The sequence below is a fragment of the Crocodylus siamensis genome, chromosome 3 (genome assembly GCF_052110815.1).
Source record: "Crocodylus siamensis isolate JL-2025a chromosome 3, ASM5211081v1, whole genome shotgun sequence".
Lineage (NCBI taxonomy): Eukaryota > Metazoa > Chordata > Crocodylia > Crocodylidae > Crocodylus > Crocodylus siamensis.
This window is the reverse complement of record NC_143397.1, coordinates 174,518,219-174,541,027: the sequence shown is the minus strand read 5'-3', so window position 1 is coordinate 174,541,027 and position 22,809 is coordinate 174,518,219. Positions and strand designations below refer to the sequence as shown.

General features: G+C 44.0%; 1 long non-coding RNA gene across 1 annotated transcript in view; it reads left to right on the top strand.

Annotated features, from left to right (window-relative positions):
• LOC149869145 (uncharacterized) overlaps positions 1-867 on the top strand; it is a 66,922-nt gene extending 66,055 nt beyond the window's left edge. The window contains exon 6 of the long non-coding RNA XR_016441398.1: positions 97-867. This is a non-coding gene — a long non-coding RNA (uncharacterized LOC149869145). The remainder of the gene's footprint in view (positions 1-96) is intronic.
• Positions 868-22,809: the final 21,942 nt, after the last annotated feature.

The following is a 22,809-nucleotide window of genomic DNA, read 5'->3' as shown; positions in this document are numbered from 1 at the left end:
TGTAATGATTGACTAGGCTTTTAAACCTGAACTGAAGGTAAGTTTGCATTGCTGACCCAGATAAATATTCTCACTGGCTCCCTTTTCTTTTTCCAGGATTGTCACACCACAAAGTCCCCCTAAGCCCAGTTTGCTCTTTAAAGGTTTGGGCAACACTCAAATGTGACCTTTAGAGCCATAAACAAATTCAACTGTTTCACAACCAATAGTAAGAAAAATTTTGAACAGCTAGGTATCCATTGAGTTTCCTCACAAAGGAGAAGATGCCACAGTACACCACAACTCAGAAAAAGCAGGAGACCAAGAAAGAGAGCATGCACAAATAACGGTGGTGTTCTGCAGACTTGTGAAACTGCTAGACCAGTGATTCTCAATGTTTTTCGACTCAAGGCACCCCTCCAAAAATGCCAGCTCTTAGCTTTTATTCATTTCTTGACTACGGGGAAAATAGAGCAATTTTTCTCTTGCAGAAAACCCAGAAAGATCACAACAGGTCAGACTGGATATTTGATGCAATGGATTTTTATTTGAAATCTCTAGGTTTATTTTGTGAATGATGTGCAGGTATTTGCACACCTAACTGTGCTAATATTGCATAGTACCCTGTAGCACCCTTAAAAGCATCTCATGGCAACTTAGGATGCTATGGCACCCTGGATAAGAATTACTGTGCTATACAGAAGGGTATCCAAACTAATTGAGAGCAGCACACTATGCACTTTGAAAGAAACTGTCAGAAGACCTTTTATTTACTTTTTAAGGTAGAGTTCTCACCAACAGGCATATGCTGTAGCAAGATTTTTACTGAGCAAACAGCATGTAGTAATGGCACTCTGTGTATTTTCTCAGTGTGTAGGGCCTGGCTACTGTTCAAGGTGAAATTTAAAGGTAGCTAAATCAATTTCCATGCATCTTTATTGAAATAAAACCATTTTCCCCCTACGCTTTTTGTTTATTTGAACTTTGCCTGTCTATGGGCCCAGGCTCCTCACATCCAAAAATCCACCTCTTTTCGGTCTTGTTGACATGTGTGAGGGGCAGGACTGTGTCACCTGCAATTGACTCTCCTAAATCGATCTTTGGATGAGGTGTAATTAAACTGAATCATGTCACTTTTATTCCAGAATGAAGTGTCCACAGAAGGTATTATACTGCCCAAGCTCTAGTGGTATAACTATGCCTCTCTAATTCTGCTGGTCAATTTCTCCAGTAATCAAGCACTTTGCAAGCAAGATGCTTATATCTCAGTGCATACACATAACTGGAATATAAAGAGCTTGGTTCAGATAAAGTTGCTCCTTCTCCTTAAAACACCAGTGAAGTGACCAGCTGGGGATTCCCCTGAAGTAGGGGAATGCCTTGGTGACAGAGTAATCCCCAGCTGCCATGATGGCCCCAGGGCCATTACAGGTGGCAGAGCATTAGAGCCCAAAAGAAAAATCATCTCGTCTCTTAAGGTTCCCTCAGACCTTATTTGCACAGACTGGAGGATTGGTCCCATTGTCCCACTACCTCTATAGGCAGATCCTGGATTTTGTAAAGTGGGGTGCAGGAGCAGCAACTGGCACTCCAGGGCTGGTTGTACCGTCCCACTCCTAGCCACTCACCTTGACCAGGGCAGGAAGACCACACTATGAAAGCAGCAACCAGAGACTTTATAACCTCAAATCAGATAAGGATCTGTCCCTCCAGCTCTCTCCACCTCCCCTGCCCCTATTCCCCCTGTGCTCAGTAGCACCTCCCTTCCCCTATTCCCCTGCTACTGACCCCAGGTGGTGGGGAGGAGCTCCAGTGTTGCTCCCCCCACCCCCAGCTACTCCCCACCAAGTGTTCCCTGCCAACCCAGGAACAGAGTCAGGGAGGGGAAACCCATCTGCCACTGTCCTCAGCTGAGCCTGTTTGCCAGTGCAGTGGGAGCAGGATAGGAGCAGCTCTGGAGCTTTGCCCAGCGCAATGGCAGCCAAGGACAGTGGCAACGGCAGGCAGAGGAGGGGGAGAATGGGACAGGAGAGGACAGCAGGTGTTGCTGAGCATGGAAAGGAAAGGGAAACATCTTTACCTGCCTCAGCAACTTAAAAAGTCCCCCAACTGCTACTCCTGCAGTGTGGTTTGAAAGGGAGGGGGAGGTGCAACTGTGCTACCACACCCCCTCTGGATCCAGCCCTGACCACCTCCAAAACATCTTAGCCACTCCAAGTTCTACAGTGACAGGACCTTCATCTCTGCTCATAACTATCAACCCTCTTGCATTACAAGGGAAAGCAGTGATTTTAAACCTACTTTCCCCTTCTCCATATAACACACCTTTTTCCATTTTGTAAATGCTCCTGCCAATTACAGGTGTGGATGAGAAGGGTTAACTACACACATACTTGCCCACTCAAACAGGCAACAGTACCTTTTGTGCATCCTAAAACTCACAGAGATGGCAATTTCAAAGTGCAACAAGTTACATGTAAAGTTTGGCTCATCTTACTGGGGAAATTTGGTCTCATTCATTTTGTTGTTGAACCTGCAAGTGCCATGTCAGATGTTCAGAAATACTTAAAGTTCAACTGCAGCAGATGTGTATTGTTTTGGTAAGAAAGGCACTATTTGCTTCTGGAGGCAGAGGTTGTCTTCTTGTTCTCTTTTTCTAACTCAAAAATCAGCCCTGTAATCTAAACATTAGGTGTATTTCTGTAAATCATTTGAGATCACATTTACAAAATTCAATTTGTTCAGCTATTTAAACTGCATTGCCATGGTACATGAATACCTTAAAAATCTATAATGAAATATAGGGTTTAACATCTACTTTAACCTATATTTATACATCAATCAAATTTACCTTTACCCTGTATTAACTGCTACATTTTGACACTGTCATTCTCAACATGTAAATTACACCAGCTTATATCAACAGTGACAGACTGTGACATTTATTGCCATTTACATCAGCTCTGAACCAAAACAAAGGTCCCATTGCATTTAGTAGCAATCAAAATAGAACCTGACATTTTTGTCAGGTTACAAAAAGAACGATTAAAAATGCAATCAAAACCAAGTATTTGAGAAGAGATGTAAACCTTCATGATTCTGGGCATGAGCCAGCCTCTAATTAGAGATGGTTAAGATGACAACTGTCTCTATTGGCACATTATTGTATTATCATTCCCTATATGGTTTTCTGCATCTTTCCTTGGGCAGCTGGTTCTACCTACAGTAAGAAACAGGATATGGGACTAGACCGGGGTGGGTGAAATACAGCCCATGGGCCAGATCTGGCACACCAGGTAACTAGATCCTCCTTGTGCCTGCCCCTGCAGTGCTTGGCATGGAGCCAAGCCCTGCCCACTCATGCTGGGGCAACCTGCACCGGACTCCCCGTGACCAGTTTGCACAGCTTCCAATGTGGCTGCTGCCAGGTGCTTCTCTGCTCCCTCCACCTCCAGAGGGGGCTCCTGTATCTGCCACATCGTGCCACACTACTCCAGACAAGCAGGTAGGCAGCTTCAGCTGGGCAGCTCCTGCCCCAATGTGCAAGTCTCCAACTCCAGCTCCTGGCATTTTCCAGTGGAAGGCAGAGCTGAAGGTAGAGCTGAAGCAGAAGCTGAAGTCAGAGCCCTGTGCGCTGGGGCAGGAGCTGCCTAGCTGAAACTGCCCACCCAGCTACAAGGAACAGCACAGTGCACCAGGGGCCAGGAACAGGAACCTCTGTTGGAGGTGTGATGCATACAGCAACACCCAGTTGGCTGCAACTGCACTGGGAACAGCCTGCAGACCCTCCTGCACTGTACCATGCTGCTCCGAACAGATGGGTGGGCAGCTTGAGCCAGGCAACACTTGCCCCAGGATGCAGGGCTCTGGCTTTAGCTTCCAACCACCTTCCTGGCAGGGGCAGAGACAGAGACAGGGGCAGGTGCAGGTGCCACTGCAGGAGGCGGGGGTAGAAAATGGCACCCAGCCAAGCCGGGCCAGGCCGTAGGCAGGAGCATGGCACAAACTGCCCCAGCACAAGCCGGGGGTGCTCAGCCCCATGCAGAGCAATGTGGACCACACCACCCAGGCAAGTTCTGCTGCATGTTGCCCCCCCCAAGACATAAGTAACAATTTTATGACTGTGTGCATGCATGGACGTACATACATATACCACATATGTAAGGATTTGCAAATAACTGATTTTAGGTTTCTGGATAATCCGTCCAGGAAAAAAAAACTAAAGAACAAGTTTTATTTTAAAGTGCTTGTTCTCTGGTTTAAAAAAGAGCTTAATTTATTGTACTGAGATGTCATTTTGAAATGAAAAGACAAACAAGCACTTCAGTTAAAAAAGGGTAACACAAAATGTATAGGTTTTTTTGGTTTTTTCCAGCTGAAACTGAATTTGAAGCTACTTACACATAGGTTGGGTTGATCCAAAACTACATTTTTATACTGAATAAACTTTTTGTCTGAAAAAAATAACTCCAGTGTTATGGAACTAAAGGCAATCTTTACAAGTGAAATACTACAAACCTAAAAGTTAAAAAATCCTATCCCCCAGCTGATGCAGCTCTGAAGGCAAAACTACCTGGGTGCAGAGGTCTTCTGCTGTTTTAGCTAATGTTATTTGGGAAGATGGTGTAATGATCCCAACAGAAGTCCATCTGCTGCCATACACTATGTCTCTACTATAGAGCTTTGCCAGGTACAGACATTAAACTTTTACCGGTATAAGTGATTGGTAAGTGGTGTAGACCCGTAACAGAACAGAAGTTTGGCACACAGAAACTGGTTTAAAAATAGCAGAACCCAGTCTAAGTTCCCCCCCACCCTACAACCAAGGGCGAATGTATGTTCTATTCGTTGCAGATTTAAGTTGTGCCGCTTACAGAAAACCACCTAACTTAGACTGATTCTGCCTTGTACCTACACTGTAAATGCAGGCAAAACTATGGCAGGAACAGCCCCATAATATATACTCTTCACCCAACACTACAAGGCCCACATTATACCTACCACCTTTATGGCCAGATACAACTGATCAGAATTCCTGTCAGTGTTTACCAGTGCTATATATGCCTAACTTACACTGTCTGTCCCTTCCAAAAAACAGCTCCAAAGAAAAGAATACAGAACATAATCATGGTCTCAACCCATGAAGATTACTTCGATTTGGCCCCCGAGCTGGCCTAGGTATGACCATTTTGCATAGCCAAAAACCCCCTAAAACAAACAAGTTAAACCAAACAAGGAAAGAAAATCAAATCAAAGGCAGATTTTGCACTCAAATTTTCCACTCTTGTCTCTGGCCCAAGGAATATTTCATTATTTAATGCAAAAGGGAACAGCTTTAGCAAAAGGAATCAAGAGAACCACACCATCCACAAACCAAAATACCCACTAGTTTGGTGATTAGGCAATGTGACTAGAAGTCCTTTCAGGCAAAGGAGTCATTTGAATCTGGTTACTCACATCCTGGGTGAGCATTCTAGCCACTGAGCTATCATATAAAAGGGTATGGAGGTTATATGCAGGGTATCAGTAAGTGCACTCTAAGAACATATTTTGGATTCAGCCCCATAGACCAGAAACACGTAGTCTGTGCTTCTGACAGAGCATAAGCTAGGAGTCTTAAGTACACTGTGCATGTTCAGAGCCAGATTTTAAGGCATCCAGGGAATTCCATGGGTGGAAACCTAGACATGTATGGACTTCTGGTGCCTCCAAGATAAGGCAGCAGTTAAGTGGGAGTTTTGAGGCTCATATTTCAATTGCTCTCTTATTTCTTTGGTTATTGTTTTGTTCTTTGGGTACTCCATAACAGGGGTTGAAAATCAGGGGTTGAGCCAGATGACTGTTGCCCCAGCACGCAGGGCTCTGGCTTCAGCTCCCAACCACCTTCCTGACAGGGGCAGGGGCAGGGGCAGGGGCAGGAGCCACCACTGGAGGTGGTGGGTAGAAAACAGCACCCAGCAGAGCCAGGCCAGCACCTCTGGGGTACTTGGGAAGGCCCCAGGGGATACACAGCAGTGGCATGGAGAACCAGGGGACACTTCTGGTTTTACCGCCGAGCATGGGGGACTCCCCACCACACTTGTTGATCAGTTGCTGGGGACCACCCCACCCCGGCCAGGAGACTCCCTGCTTCTCAACTGGCCGCTGGTGGTATACCAACCAAAAAAAGTTGAAAAACCCCGCTCTATAAGATTTTGCTGCTGCCTGTTATATCAAAAAGAGTGCCTAAAATCTTTCAGGGTAACTTAACGCTGCTGCTAGTAAGGAGCTGTGAAATATAACCTGGCACAGGAGTTCAGAGGACAGAAGTATCCTAAGTTATTCCAAACAGGATGCTGAGAGTGGGAGGGGGTGGAGTAGGAGGTAAAGTGATTTATTATCTCTGGATTTGTATGTAGAATGATGTTCAGGGAAGAAATGGCACCAACTGGAGATGTCCTACCTAATCCTACTAGTCACAATTCAATCCATTTTCCCCTGATTATTCTACTGTATGTAACAGACATTCTCATCACTATGACTTGGCCTCAGAAGTTGTTTCATTCACCTGCTATTACCTCCCGACACTTTATCCTGTTTTTTTGGAAATTACTGCCAAGATATGCTTTTTCCATCATTCATTTCTTTTCTAGGGTGGAGATTCTTCCCTGATCACCCTTCCCGCAGAAAGAAACACACACACGCATGCACGCACACACACACACACACACCATTTAGAAAGTGTTTACTTATGTGGGGGCAATAGTTTAAAAAGTAAATGAAATAGAGGGCATAGCCTAGAATGGCTTAGCAACACAAACAGTGCCAGAGGGTAAAGGACTGGTGCCTGTTCCTTCCCAGCCCAGAATTGTTTTAATTTTGAGGGATAGCATTTTAATAGCACAGCTCATGATTAGTCACTATTGACAGACCTAGAGGCCAATGGACTCTCTTTATCTGGCCTGGGAGAAAAAAATGAAGTGCCTGCAGCCACATATACAATCTGCCTCCACATGATTTATCAGACAGCCGAGCAGTTAGGATCAGTTGTAACAGCTCATATATTAGAGGCAGCAGTGAGCAGGACTACAACCTAAATTCAACTTTTAATATGAAAACGAAGAAGGGTAACAACAAACTCAGCAGACCCGGAAAGCCAAACAAGGACAACTGGAAGGCCATTTGTCAAAAAACTGAAAGGCTCAAAGGAAAGAACATGTAGACGATGAAGGCACAGGTACTTCCCCTGGTGCTCGTGTTTAGTGGATGACTGGATCAGTTACTCAGGGCAGGCACTTGCCCAAGAAAAAAATTTCCAATGGCAAAAACAAGGTGTCCAGGTCATTTTCAGGGGGAAAAAACATTTAAATGGATTTGTTTATAGCACCTTTCACAGGCCAGGCATCCAAGAATGCTTTGCAAAGCAAGTGAGTAAGTTTCTTGTACAGTGATAAAGCACTGATTAGTGGTTTCCACACAGAAAGAGCAAACAGGAACTTTTAGTCTAGATTGTTTTACATTAAGGAAAAAAGAAAGAGCAAATATATCTACAGGATAGAGGAAGCAGTTTCCTTTTCACTCTGTAAAATCCAGCAGCCCAGTTCCCCAGTGGACACGCTGACATCTTAGCTGGGTACAGACATTACACTTTTACTGGTATAAGTGATCAGAAACCCATCTATACACAGAACAGAAGTTCACCGCACACAGACTGGTTTAAAAATGGCAGAACCAGTCTAAGATTTGCTGCTCCTCTTGTCCCACCGCAAAGGGCGAATGCATGTTCTGTTTGCTACTGACCTAAACTACACTGCTTACAGAAAACCGCACAACTTAGATTGATTCCACCTTGGGCTTCTTGAATGTTTATACCTATCCCTTGTGTTTTGGTTAAATTTTATCAATATAACTAAGCATTTAGAGCCCAATATACTTCAGCTGGTTCAACCCCCTTATGTAGAGATCCTTCTTTTACTGTAAGAATGTTTTCTGCCCCTCCAGATATCATCCTCCATACACTGGTTTAAAAATAAAATTGGTTTAAAAACAATTAAGTTAAAGCTGGTTAAAACTTTAAATCTCTTTGATACAGACTCCTATCATCTTAGTTTGCACTCCTCATTTACAAAGCCAAGTTTAAAATAATACTAAGATCATCCACTTGAGAAACTGTGTAAGTTTCATGAAATCAGTTTACTAGTGGAAACCATGTGTTGAACTGAACTAAACTAAATCATTATAAAAACTGGTCTACACAAGGAAGTTAATTTGGAGTAGGGTGGTGTGTGAACATAAATACTAGCTATTACATCTTGTAGGCATACTCACTCTGTAGTAGGAATATATTATTCCAAATTAGTTGATTTTACTTCCAAAATGAATCAAGCTAATTAGGAGTACAGCACCTTTTTTTAGGTGAAGAACATCCACACAAAGTTAATCAGGAATAGTTATTCCCAAATCACTCCCTGCCTAGAAAAGCTCGCAAAGAATCTCCACATGAATATATAGGAATTTGCACTGATTTAACTAAATTAAGACATGAACAGATGTAACATTTAAACCTGCACAACTGGCATTATGCTGATGTAAGAAAGTAGAAAACAGATGATGCAAACTCATAAACTAGAGAAAATTCACTTAATCTGGTTCAGAACTACCCCTGAAAAAACAGAGGTAAAACTCCACTGCTGTGACTTGCATTTCTGTTCATTTACATTGATGTACAAGCTGATGTCAGCTACACCAGGGCTGCTCATGCCCTTAGCTTTTAAACTGATTTAGCTAAATCAGTACAATTTTCTCCCATAATCAAGACCTTCCTTAGGATATGACCAGGCAAACCAAGTGCTACAAGGTAAAAATGGGCAAGGTTTTACAATGTGTCAACTGCATTTCCTATGCACTGCTCTTACTGCACAGTAAATGAAAGCTAACCACAGAGGTAAGCTACCCCAGTTCAGCTTTCACAAAATTTGCTAAGTCTCCCACCCTTTTGTTCTACAGTAAGCTGCTGGTCTACCCATACCCTTCCATTAATAAGAGAAGTATACAAATACTAGAATCATATCTACATAAACACATATCTTATGTGTACTGTTCTCCTTTTCACTTAATGAACCTAATGCCCACTAACCCTGTTGACACTTGGACCTATACTCCTGGGAACAGAAACAGACCATACATAGCCTTGGACAGGCTCTGTTCTCCTTGAGCAGCAGACTGCTGCATGGGCTTTTGAAGAGAACAACTGAGGCAAACTCATAGCAATAATTTAAAAACTACCTATAATTACAACCTGTTTTGCCATATTCAACATCATATGAGGTACTTTAAACCAGTGGTCTCCAAACTTTTTTGATCGTGCACCCCTATCAGTAAAAAATTTTTGAGCGCGCACTCCCAATATATGTATATTTATTGGGGGCACCACTGAGAGTGCCACTGTCAACCCCCCCGCATTATGGAACTCCCACTCTTCCCTCAGGGTACCTCACGTACCATACGTGACATGTGACTGTCTGACATATGGACCGAGTGAGGGTGCCAGTGTCAATCCGTATATTAAATATTAGTAAAGCTTAATTTCTTTCTTATTTTTTTAGACAAAAAATAAATATAAATAGAAGTTCTAATATTTTCTTCCTGCACCCCAATGGATCGTCTTGCACACACCCCACTTTGGAGACCACTGCTTTAAACAACAGAGCTAACCTATCCCTGCCTGTCAAAAGAGCTTATGGTTTGAAGCCCAATTCTTTCAAGATCTATGCAGAAGGAAAGACAGGGCAGCATCTTAAAGACTAACTCATTCAAAAAGGCATAAACTGTCATAGATAACAACCTTCTTAATCATGGCAGCACAGCATCTGATGAAGCAGGCCCTTGCCTATGAAAGCTTATGCCTTTCTGAATTAAAGTGCCACCCTGCCTTTTGCCTGACTTCAGACTCACATGGCTAACTACCACTCTCAAGATCTATTATGTGAACAGCTTAATGTATATGAAAAGTGCAACTGAATTCACTCAGTGAAATGGCTGTAGTTTTGGAAGGCCCAAACAGAAGCATCTCTCGTATGGTTACAAGAACAATAAAAAGTTGGGGAATATTAAAAAAAACAAAGCTTATACTAAGAAGATTGGACAGTTACATGGATAGCATTGCAAACAACTTGATGGTGTTTATGATTTTTTTTTCTTTTGGTTCATAGTCATACACTATGGAACATCATAAGCTATTGTTCAATTCCTTAGTTTTTAGGAAGGATTTTTACATTATTCTTCATTTTTTGTTGGGGGCATCCAATCCAGTGATTTTATGATACCAAAAGAAGCTTGCTGTCCATTTTTCCAGTAAAGAAAGCTTTTACAAAGATTAGTACTATAAAAATTATATCCACAAATCATACTTTGCTCCTACTTAGACCAACGGTAAAACTCCCAACCCAGCAGGAAACACAGACTCAGTTGTGTTCCTAAGCTGCACCTGTAAGTGACGTACGCAAAGAGGTATGCAATAATGGCATGCAAAAAAGATACCAGATCAAAACCATTAAACAATTATTTTCTTATATTTAGCTAGGGTGATAAATGTATTAGCACTGAATGTAATGTAAACAGTGCACTAATGTCATTTTACAAACCCATTAAACAGGACAATTTTCAAGCAGAGGCAGAAATTTACAATCCTATTCTTACTTCCTCTGACCCACCACAATACTCTGTACCTAATACCTAAGCTGCAGCTACATTTCCAAAAGAAAATTTTAGAGTTCCATAAAAACTTCAGTCAAGCCAATTCCTGCTTTTTGATCACTTGCCTAAATTCTACAGAAGACTCCCTTTCTGCTTTCATAAATAGTTTACACTTCTGGCAGCGAACAAGTATTCAAGTACTCCTAAAACCACTGGCTGCCTGAATGCATGGTCCTAGCAACTATGGACCAGACCCAAATCATTCTTACAGGCAATCTCCCACTTAGGCATTGCAGTGCCTAAAAATTGGGAATTTTTCCCTAGGAAAACAATTCCAGTAGGTGAAGTTCGGTGCCAGGCCGCCCCATAGAATAAATTAGAGAGTGAGGTGCCTCCAAGGGGCAATCTAGGGGCCTAGGCATTATGCTAGCCAGTAAGGCTAAGTACAGACATTTCAAAAGCCTGAACTGATTCGCTCTTTGCAGGCTAGTCTAACCTGTGTAGATTGAACCAATTTGCAAGTCTGCCTGGAGGGGAAAGGGGAAAGCAGCTCTTGCCTAGTTTGTCCCTGAGGTGGGGTGGGAGGCATGACCAGACACTGGCCAGGGCAGCACCTCAGGTGAAGCAAGGCAGGGAGGTGGATTAATTTCCCATCTCCCCTTTCAGGCATGGACCACAGCCAGGGTCTGCCCAGCTTTCTGCCCCACTGGCCCCCGAGTGGCTACCAGAGGGAAAGCTGGGCAGACCCCAGTTGGGGTTCTTGTTCCCATGCCTGAGAGGAGAGGCATTTAATCCCCCTTCCTGTCCCCCCGCCACTTTGCCTGAGGTGCTGGCCCAGTTGGCTCTGGCCATGCCTCCCACTGTGCAAGTGGTCAGCGGGGGGGAGAAAGCTGGACAAACCCTGGCTGGCATCCCCAAGCCTGAGAAGGGGGACGGGGAGTTTAATCCCCCTCCCTGCCCCCATTTTGTCTGAGGTGTTGCTCAGGCCAGCCCTGGCCACCCCCCTCCCCACCCCATTGCACAAGTGGCCAGATGGGTGGAAAGCTGGGCAGACCCTGGCTGGGGTCCCCGTGCCCATGCCTGAGAGGGAAGACAGAGGTGTTTAATCCCCCTCCCTGCCCCCCTTCACCCGAGGCGCTACCTGGGCTGACTTTGGCCACATCCCCGCAACACAAGTGGCCAGCGGGGTAGAAAGCCAAGCAGGCCCTGGTTTGTCCTAAATTAGTTATGTGTGGTACTACATTCAACCGGGTTTATCTTAAACCAGTTTCAACCATTTTGAAAGCCAGTTTATGTGCACCAAACATCTGTTCCGTTACAGGTTTACACCAGTTTCTGATCTCTTAAACCGGTTTATGTGTAACGTCTATCCCTAGCCTAGGACACCCTAAGCACAGAGGTGAGTCTGAACTTCGCCTGCTCCAGTGTTTAGGTCATTCCAGAGGTAAGCAGAAGACACGGGCTTGAATGCCACCCCCCCAGCCTGAGGAAAGGCTAGAACCCTGGTCTTGCACTGCCTGCACAAGGGCTCTAACCAGTAGGCTTCTAAGCAAAAGGCTGAGCACTACCCACCACTATGCAGCTATGAAATCTTGAGTGAGAAAATAACCGAGTCTGATGCATTTTTATGCTGAATTTAGTGCTGTTGGCGTGTGTTAGACATCCTCTTCAAATGCCTAAGAGACTGGAGATTTAGAGGGAACTTATGCAGTTCTCCAGTTCCGATCTGGACTGCAGTGAAGCATAAGGGGCTACTAGATATATACCTGCTTGAACTGGATCAAAGCCTAAGTGGAAGTACCTAGGACTCTTTTCAGGCCTGACTGGAGGTACTAATGCACTGAGACACCTGAGCACTATTGTAGCTGTTGGAGCAGCGTCAGTCTGGATTACTATCTATGACTTAGGCACCTACTCCTACAGACGTGCTGGAAATCATGGGCAACTGGTGCCTCCCAAGTCTGGGGGGGGGCACCAGATTGCCAATGGGGGGGGTTCCCCCAGCGGCTGATAGCCAACCAGGGGGGCAGGGGCCTCCCAGAAGCCGATCGCCAAGCCCGAAACCACCAGCAGCAAAACCAGAAGTGCACTTCTGCTGGCACTTCCAGTTTCGCAGCTGGCATTTCTGCGGGGTGCACGGCCAATCATCAGGGGTGTATGTGTATCTATGGCACCCCCTACGCATCACCAATACTGGAAATCAAGCACACTGGAGCAGACTTGATTGAGTCTGCTAGAGCACGGGAATTGACGCACTCTGGCAGTCTTCCACATCGCATGTATCAGCATCCCCCATACTGAAAAAATGGCAGGGAGGTGCTTTAAAATAAAACAAGTTCAATGAGCTTTAGTTCAAAGTGCCCCAACACCATTTTTTCAGGACAGGGACATGGATGCACGTGATGCACAGGCGCTTTTAACTAGCACAGATCGCTTATTGAAGTGCCTGGCACTGCATCCCAGAGCCCATATAAAAATGTCCCTAAATTCCGCCTATATTCCATTTAGGTGCCATGTTGCTCTTGATCAATCTGGCCCTGGGTGACTTTTGGTAGCAAAAGATGATGTTCCTCAGCTGTTGGAGAAGTAGACAACTGTGGTGTTATTTTGGCACATTGTGCTGTGTTTCACCAGCACAATCACCTGGATAATTTCAAAACCTTTGTTATATATCACCTACAGATTTTCCTTCTCCATTTCTTTGGAGAAATATAACTTGCACTTGCATGTTATCCTTCTGGTTTGAAATTTCCTTGTCCATAACCAAATTTCTTCCCCTCCTTGGTCACCCTTATTCAGAGGCTTTCCTGTCTGACTGAGACAGCTGCTTTTCTTTTATGAGACTTGTCTTCACACAGCTGCACAGGCCTTTCCAAAGTCTGTTCAGTCTCCAAGGTTTTCTTCTGGCTCTCCACCTGGCTTGTGTCAGTAGGTTAATCTGATCACACAAAGCAGGCAGGTTCCACAAGAACTGTTCTGGCACCTATTTGAAAGCCCAGCCTTCTCCTCCCCAATCTTTTTTTTCCAGCACTAGACTTACATAGTGCTACAGCAAATTAAAGAACCACTTAGGAGGGATCTGATTTCCTTAATGTCTCCCTGAACTTCCTCCAGGAGGCACCCGCTACAGAATCCCCTTCTCACAAGATTCCTGATGATCCTTGTTCCTCTGTTCCCAGTGAGGCTATCATTCGTCTCACTTCCTCCATCTTCTATGTGAAAATGAAAACCATACTCGTTGCAATTTCAGTCCCCTGCACTTTAGGTGCTCAGGGAACAATCTAAGCGAGAGGAGGCTTTGTGCTTTAGGTGCTAGGACATCAGCTTGTAATTCCACAGGCTTGGAGACTATTGTTTCTAGCTATGCTGTTGCCTTATCTTGGGCTCCTGTTTCCCCACCCCTAAAAGAGAGATGATGATTTTAGCCATCTGGAGCATAGTAAGTGCAACTGCACTCTTTACAGTGACTCTAATTGCCTTGGGATAAAGGAGGGGAAGATGTAAGATGATTTAAGGATATTGTACTGTTAGAAACAGAAATGTGCCTAGAAATCATAGCATGCTAGTAATTAGGGATGGAAAGTAGCTATTAAATCACCCTGTCCCCTAGAGAATTCCACCTGTCCTTACACCCAATTATAGTTAAAGAAAATAAGGGAGGAGGAATTATTCATTTATTGGAGAATGCACTTGACCTGTTTTGTAAGGTTCATAATGACCTTATTGTGCATCTTTTATAACACTGTGGCTGCTCCACAGCTCAGCCCTGGATGAGCCAAACACTATGTTCAGTGAGCTGTGAGCTAAAGAGTTTCACATGAATGAGCGGAAGTGGGGGTCTTCCCTGGTGGCTAGGAAGAGTTGTCTCACATAACCTCAGAGTTGTAATAAACTCTGCAACAACTACATCTCCCAAACCACAGGGGAAGAGCCAACAAACTAGGTAATCAGCAATAATTCTTAGCATGCATACTCCTGTTAGGAATTTACATACTAACTAATATATTTTAGATTATATCATCAGCTCTACAGCTGGAACAGACCACATGGCCCAACTTTCTAGCCATTATGTGGTTATGTGATGAGGAGTGGGTAAAGCTGGACAGGGAACCAGGATGAGGAGAACTGAGAGAAGCTGCAATGGAGAAAGACAGCAAGGAGACTGAAGAGTGTGACTGAAACACTGTTTACCAGAACAGGGTTGGAATGGGGGCAGAGTCCAAACATAGATATCTGGGGTGAAACCAGAAGGTTCAAGATCTGAAAGCTGCTCCTGCTGATGAGAGAAACAGGATCTACCACTTTTGTCAAAGTTGCTCCATTTTTTCCAGCTCATGAGGTTGGGATTTGGGTTTGCATATCAGCTGGAACAATAGTGTTGTCTCCAGCAACATAGAGATAGGGCTTGTGGGCTGGTAGACTGGACTCTTGAGTATTGTTTCTAACTCTGCTTCTAACCTGTTATGTTGACTATGGGTGAGTTACCTTTACAGTGGGCGCATCTCCACATTCATTAACGTACAGTAGTTACTGTGCATTTAGCTTAGTACTTGCACTGTGCAGTAGCACTGGCACAGGCTTTTTATGATGCTTACTGAGCAATAGCTTAATAACACTGCACAATAGCATATTAGCACAGTTTTCAATCAGCACCCTACTGCACACTGTTACTATATCCTGACTTCAAAAAAGCTTTTGATCTGGTATCCCATGATCACCTCTTGGCCAAACTGGCCAGTTGCGGCCTTGGCTCCACCACAATCCCCTGGCTGGGAAATTGGCTTCGTGGTCGGACCCAGAGGGTTGTGATTGATGGCAGTCACTCATCGTGGTGCCCTGTGACCAGTGGGGTCCCTCAAGGATCTGTCCTTGGACCCATACTGTTCAACATCTTCATTAATGATGTGGACACTGGAGTCAGGAGTGGACTGGCCAAGTTCGCCAATGACACCAAACTTGGGGCAAAGCATCCACGCCAGAAGACAGGTGGGTGATCCAGGCTGACCTGGACAAGCTCAGCAAATGGGCAGATGAGAACCTGATGGTATTTAACACCGAAAAATGCAAGGTTCTCCACCTTGGGAGGAAAAACCTGCAGCATCCTTATAGGCTCGGCAGTGCTACGCTGGATAGCACTACAGAAGAAAGAGACTTGGGGGTCACCATTGACCACAAGATGAACATGAGCCTGCAATGCAATGCTGCGGCTAATAAAACGACCAAAACGCTGGCTTGCATCCATAGATGCTTCTCGAGCAAATCCCGGGACTTCATTCTCCCCTTGTACTTGGCCTTGGTGAGGCCGCAGCTGGAGTACTGCGTCCAGTTTTGGGCTCCACAATTCAAAAAGGATGTGGAGAAGCTTGAGAGAGTCCAGAGGAGAGCCACGCGCACGATCAGAGGTCAGGAAAACAGATCTTACGATGACAGGCTGAGAGCCATGGGACTCTTTAGCCTGCAAAAGCGCAGGCTCAGGGGTGATCTGATGGCCACCTATAAGTTTATCAAGGGTGACCACCAGGATCTGGGGGAACATTTGTTCACCAGAGCGCCCCAAGGGATGACGAGGTTGAACAGTCACAAACTCCTGCAAGACCGTTTCAGGCTGGACATAAAGAAGAATTTCTTTACTGTCCGAGCCCCCCAAGGTCTGGAACAGTCTGCCAGCAGAGGTGGTTCAATCACCTACATTGAACACCTTCAAGAGTAAATTGGATGCTTATCTTGCTGGGATCCTATGACCCCAGCTGACTTCCTGCCCTTTGGGGAGGTTGCTGGACTCAATGATCTCCCGAGGTCCCTTCCAGCCCTGATGTCTATGAAATCTATGAAATCTATTATGCTACTGCATAGTAAGTGTCTTGTGTAGATGCACCAGGTGTCTATTTAAATAGCAAGTAGGGCTGTGTGAAGCTTCAGTCCCCAATTTGATTCTGCAGAGATTCAGCCCAATTCGGTGGCCAAATCTCCAAATCCAAGTCAAATCAGAGGATCCTTTAATCTCTCTGAATTGAATCAATACCCTCCAAACCGATTTGGAGAGATTCAGAAAGATTTGGAGATTCAGACATAGACACAGCTTTAAATGTTTTTTTCTACATACCTCTAGGTAGCAGGCAGCTCATGAATGCTGCAATGTTGGGGCAAATGGAGCATCCCACAGAAGCGCAGGGGGGCCCCCCAGGGCACTCGACAGCAGACCCAGAAGTAGACCAGAAGCGCAGGGAGGCCTCCCCACACCTCGGTGTCTGGTGCCTTCTGGGTCGGGGGGGGGGGGTGGACCTGGGGTCCCCGTGCAGCTGATTGCCAACCCAGGGAGGAGTGGGGGGGGGGGCCCAACAGCATGCTCCCTGGCAGACCCAGAAGTGGACCATCAAGTATACGGAGGCCACCCCGCACTCCTGTGGGACGCTCCATGCGCCCCAGCATCGCAGCAATCATGAGCTGTGCCTGCTACCTCAAGGTATGTAGAAAAAACATCTAAAGCTGTGTCTATGTCCAAATTGCTGATTCTCTGAATCAGCATCAAATCTTCAGATTCGGATTCAGATTAATTGAATCAGGGACAGTGATCTGAATCAACAAATCGAATCACTGTCCCTGATTTGGGCTGAATCCAAATCTGAATCAAATAGAGCCCGCTTCACACACCCCTAATAGCAAGCCTCCTTAAGGCAGGGATTGTCCTTCATACTGCGTGTGCCTCTCTAACATCTTGAACAATAGAGCTCCAAATCTCAGCTGTAGTCTCTAAACATCACTACAGTACAAGAGTGATGGAGGCTGCTAAGTCATGCTTCTCTGGCTGCTGGGACAGCTGTAATCCATTTCAGGTGACACTGTAATAAATGCTGATAATTCTTTGTTAGTGAGAGAAAGGTAGGGGGAGGGCAAGACACTCAGACTGGCAACATTTACTGAAATGCTGTGGGAAAGGGATGAGGTGCTGGCAAGCCCCAGTGCTGCTATAAATGTCTGAGCAAAGGAAAACTATTTAAACTGACATCAGGGCCCTACCTTTACTCAACCCCCTCTTCCCCCCCAAAACCTTCCTGTCCAAGTTAAGGGTACTTCACAGACAGCAGTTAAGATATTTCCCTCATATCTCTACATGCACGGACCCACTCTTCTAGTTTTCCTGTTGCTTTTATAAGACAGCCAAGAAACATCTGTCCTCATCTGTGCATGGACTTCTGGCAGAAGAACTCCCAATTGGGCTATTTATATGAATAAGGACTGCATAATCCGTTTTTAGCGTTATTAGCAGGAACTCTGTGTAGAGAGGTCCTGTGGGACTAAGCTCTTCATTTGTATAAAGCAAATAAATCTAAGAGCATTTGCCACACACATTCATCACTCAGCTCAGAACTTCCCATACAGGCGTTTGCTATCTTAGTGTAATAATTCTGAAAAATGATAAATTACTATTGTGTATAAATGGAGCAGATCAGAACATGGAATTTACATTTTGCAGGAAACGGTCATTTAAAAAAATTATTCTCATCATGGAACTTTTTTGTGAATGGAAATTCCAAAATATTTTCATTGTATAATGGTAAAATGTTGCATTTCGATAATGTCAAAACGTAACACTAAAATTAATAACTTAATAGTCTGAAGGTAAGCAAGAAAAGTTAAAGAGAGCTGAAACTAAACATTTAGACATTAGTAAAATGAAATTGGAATGTCCCAATGATTTGTTTTAACATTTCTCTAATACATAGCTCATACAATTGATATATTTCTTGACGCATTTAATTTTGAACAAAACTTATTTTCTACTAGAAAACCACTGCATCAGAAAATTGTTTGACCAGTTGTATGCATAATGGTAACAATGTTATTATTACATTTTACTTGTTTGTCTATTTTACAATTAGCCTTACTTTTTTCTTCCCTTTACAGGTAAAAGTTAGGCCACAGATACAGTTGATTACAAGACGTATTGGAAGGAATCACTTCAAAGATTCAGAGAGATGGTTAGCTGTGTTAGTCTTAAGTCAGGCAGAAAGTAGGGCAGGGTGGCATCTAACTGTTTCAGTGAGGTGTGAGCTTTCATAAACCCTAACCCATTTTGTCCAATTCTAACTGATGTAGTAGGTTGTTGCCTACGAAAGATCACAGACATAATGTCATAAGGGGCCATGTTAGGAAAGGTGAAACTAAAAACTGTATTATCAAGTCTTGAGATTCCAGATTCCCACCCAGATCACCCATAATTCTCATCATTTTTTACCGTTTTTGTGAAGGGTTTTGTTGACATTCATGGTTAGGGAACTGTGATTCCTCATTTGAATGCTTATATTGGTATATTATCAGGAGTGTTTGCTATTTGCACAGAGAAGTAGTCAGCCATGTTGGTATGAAGTCAGGCAGAGGACTGAGTAAATTTGCACCTTATAGACTAACTAAATTATGGATGTATAGCACAAGCTTTCTTCCTGTAGTCCTTTCACAGCATCTGATGAAGTGAGCCCTCTGCTTATGCAGAAAGATTATGCTTTACATCTCTGATTTAGCTAGTCTATAAGGTGTAAATCTACCCTGCCTATTTCATTCTCCACTTAAAATAAAGATATAAAAGTTAGCACTATGTTATTTAGTGCCAACACACCACAAACTGTTTATGATAAACATTTCAAAAGTGAACAATATGCTTTGAACTACTTATCACAAATAAAGATGAGCATTTCCAAACAACACAGATGCAAATCTGAACTGGTTTACAAATGAGGAGAGTTACCAAATGATTTTATCTCCTTTCCAGTGACTTTTTGATCAGCTTTTGTCAGTTCATTATTCATAAATTCAGGACCATCAGAGCTACAGCAATACTCCAACTCTTCCTAAATTCGAGTATTCTGCCTCTAGCAGCAACTAGTGTCTGGTGTTCAAACGAAAAGTTTAAACATAAAGCCACAAAACACCTAAATTATTGTGCAGGCTTGTATACAGGTTGCTTATTTACTTACCTATCACCTATTGGCTACAGGTGGATTGTGTAGTTACATAATAGGGAATTAGGAAAGTAAGATGGGGGGTGGTGATTTTTTCTTTGTAGATGGCATCAGTGATATCATCACTGAAGTACTAGGTCCAGTTCTGGCATCTGCATTTTCAAAAGGAAGTTAAATAATCAGAGGCAGTGCAGAAAAGAAGCGCAGTTTTTTTCCCAAGGACTAGAGAAAATTCCATATACAGTTATCTTATCATAAAGAAGACTGTTTAAGTACTTTCAAGAGGCAAAGATACCAGGTAGTAAAAGGTTCTTTTAAGTTAGTGGAGAAAAGCAGGACAAGAAGCAAGGGCTAGAATTTGTATCCAGAAGAATTAAGAATTATAACTCAAATCAGAAGGCAGGCATACATTTTTAACTGTGAAGATGATTAGATACTGGAACAAACCACCAGAAGCAGTGGTAAACTCTCCATCTCTTGACATCTTCAGATCAAGAATGAAAGACGTTCTGGAAGATACGGCTTTACTCAAACACAAGTTATGGGGTTAAAAACAGGAGGAACAGGGTAAAATTGCATGGCTTATGTTAAACAAGAGGTCAGAATAGATGATTTCATAGTCCCTTCTAACCTTTTTATCTATGAGTAATACTGGTAATCAAAGAGACTTATTTTTCATAGAGCCCACACTGACTAACTGATGTCAGCCATTGTCCGTTAGACAGGTGGCACTCAACCTTTTCAGCCCACAGATGAGTGGTGCGGGGCTGATTCATGAGCTGCATTAGGCTCTGCAACCCTGTGCTGCCTTTGTCCTGACCCTTCATACCAGGATCAGGCTCTGCAGCCCCATGCCACCTCCACCCAGCCCCACACCCTAGGATCCGGCTCTGTGGCCCTGTGCCACCAGCACATGGCCCATGCGCTGGGATTAGGCTCTGAAGCCTTGTGTCACCTTGTGCTGAACTACACACTGGGATAAGGCCCCCATGCCCAATCTAGTGCACAGGACCATGACCTGCATGGTGGATTACATGTCACCAGGATTGAGCACAGGCCAGGAACTGAGCACCACTGTGTTAGACCATTTTTCTTCTTCCTCCTCACCTTGTGAAATCATTAATACAATTCATAGAATTTCCTCAGCTTCTGAAATTAAGGATCTTTATTTTTTAATGCAACCATTTTCCTGTAAATTGTCACAGCACAGTCCACTGCCATATACTTTTTATGGTACCAGCTTGCATAGATCATCCCATTTCTACATGTAAAGAAACAGTCACCAAGCAGGTTTAAATTTACAAGTACTAGATATAGCTCCCATATCCAAAATTACACTATGACATTAACAAATATTTTCATGACAAACCTGGTGGTAACCACAGGCATACTCTTCATAAATCCAATATCAGCTGTTTGGGATGTTCTGAGGATGACATAAGAGTTGGCATATTCAAAGATATGGCAGTGGCCAAAATGGGAGAGTGATCATTCAAATGTCAGGAGCTGAAGAGCCAGTAAAGTGGCTAGATTTCATAGACATTAGGGCTGGACATCAGAAGATCATTGAGTCCAGTCCCCTGCCCCAGGGGCAGGAAGTCAGCAAGGGTCATAGGATCTCAGCAAGATAAACATCCAGATTTCTCTTGAAGGTGTTCAAAGTAGGTGCTTGAACCACCTCCAATCGCAGGCTATTCCAGACCCTGGGGACTTGGACAATAAAGAAGTTCTTCCTTATGTCCACCCTGAAACACTCTTGGAGGAGTTTATGACCATTTGACCTTGTCATCCCTTGGGGCGCTCTGGTGAACAAACATTCCCCCAGATCCTGGTGAGCACCCCTTATAAACTTATAGGTGGCCATCAGATCACCCCTGAGCCTGCGCTTTTCCAGGGTGAATAGTCCCATAGCTCTCAGCCTCTCATCATAAGGTCTGTTTTCTTGACCTCTGATCATGAGCGTGGCTCTTCTCTGGACTCTCTCAAGCTTCTCCACATCCTTTTTGAATTGTGGAGCCCAAAACTGGACGCAGTACTCCAGCTGCAGCCTCACCGAGGCCAAGTACAATGGGAGAACGACATCCTGGGATTTGCTGGAGAAGCATCTATGGATGCAAGCTAGCATTTTGCTTGCTTTACTAGCAGCAGCATCACATTGATGGCTCATGTTCATCTTGTGGTCAATCATGACCCCCAAGTCCCTTTTGTCCATAGTGCTAGCCAGCGTAGCACTGCCGAGCCTATAAGCATGCTGTGGGTTTTTCTTTCCAAGGTGGAGAACCTTGCATTTTTCAGTGTTAAACACCATCAGGTGTCTGCCCATTTCCTGCGCCTGTCAAAGTTGGCCTGGACCGCCCTCCTGTCCTCAAGCGTGCATGCTTTACCCCAAAGTTTGGTGTCGTCAGTGAACTTGGCCAGTCCACTTCTGACTCTAATGTCCACATCATTAATGAAGATGTTGAATAATATGGGTCCAAGGACAGAGCCCTGAGGGACACCACTGGTCACAGCACACCACAACGATTGACGTGAGATGCAAGACCCTGAGGTTTGAAGACAGTCTTGAGCTGGATTTCTATTTGGCAAACTTGTGATATACACTATATATGAGACTGCCAAGTTGACGAAGTTTTTAACTTCCACAACCCCTGTTTTTTTTAATTGTACCTTTATCCACTACCAATATTTCCAACTCCAGCTCCCATCCTCAGACCTAGTGTTTTGTTTCTGACCTATCTCCATTAATAACAGAGTAAATCTTAAATGCAGCCTATGTTAATAGACATGTTAGAAATATGTATTATTAAATACCTAATAATATTGTTATTGTCTTGAGACCAGGGATCTATAGAGACAAATGGAATTGTATCACCATCCCAGCACAGCAACTTTCAGCGTGCACTTATAGAACTAGGCTACCTGTCCTATTTACGTACAGCGGCATATTTCTTCTCTCTTCCATTCAGTCCAGTTAAAGAATATCTGGCCTATATCAAGACGACCTATATTATGACTAAGGCAGAAGGCCACATATTTAGTCAGTCTGTATCATTTGCAATGATTCAACTGTTTTAATGAATAGAAAGACCTTGCAGCCTGTGATGTTACAGATAAGAAAGTGTGGAAAGCAGCAGATGTGTGACCTTGCCTCTCTCATTACTGCTTTTTTATTTGTTGAGTGCATTATGGTTCTTCAGAG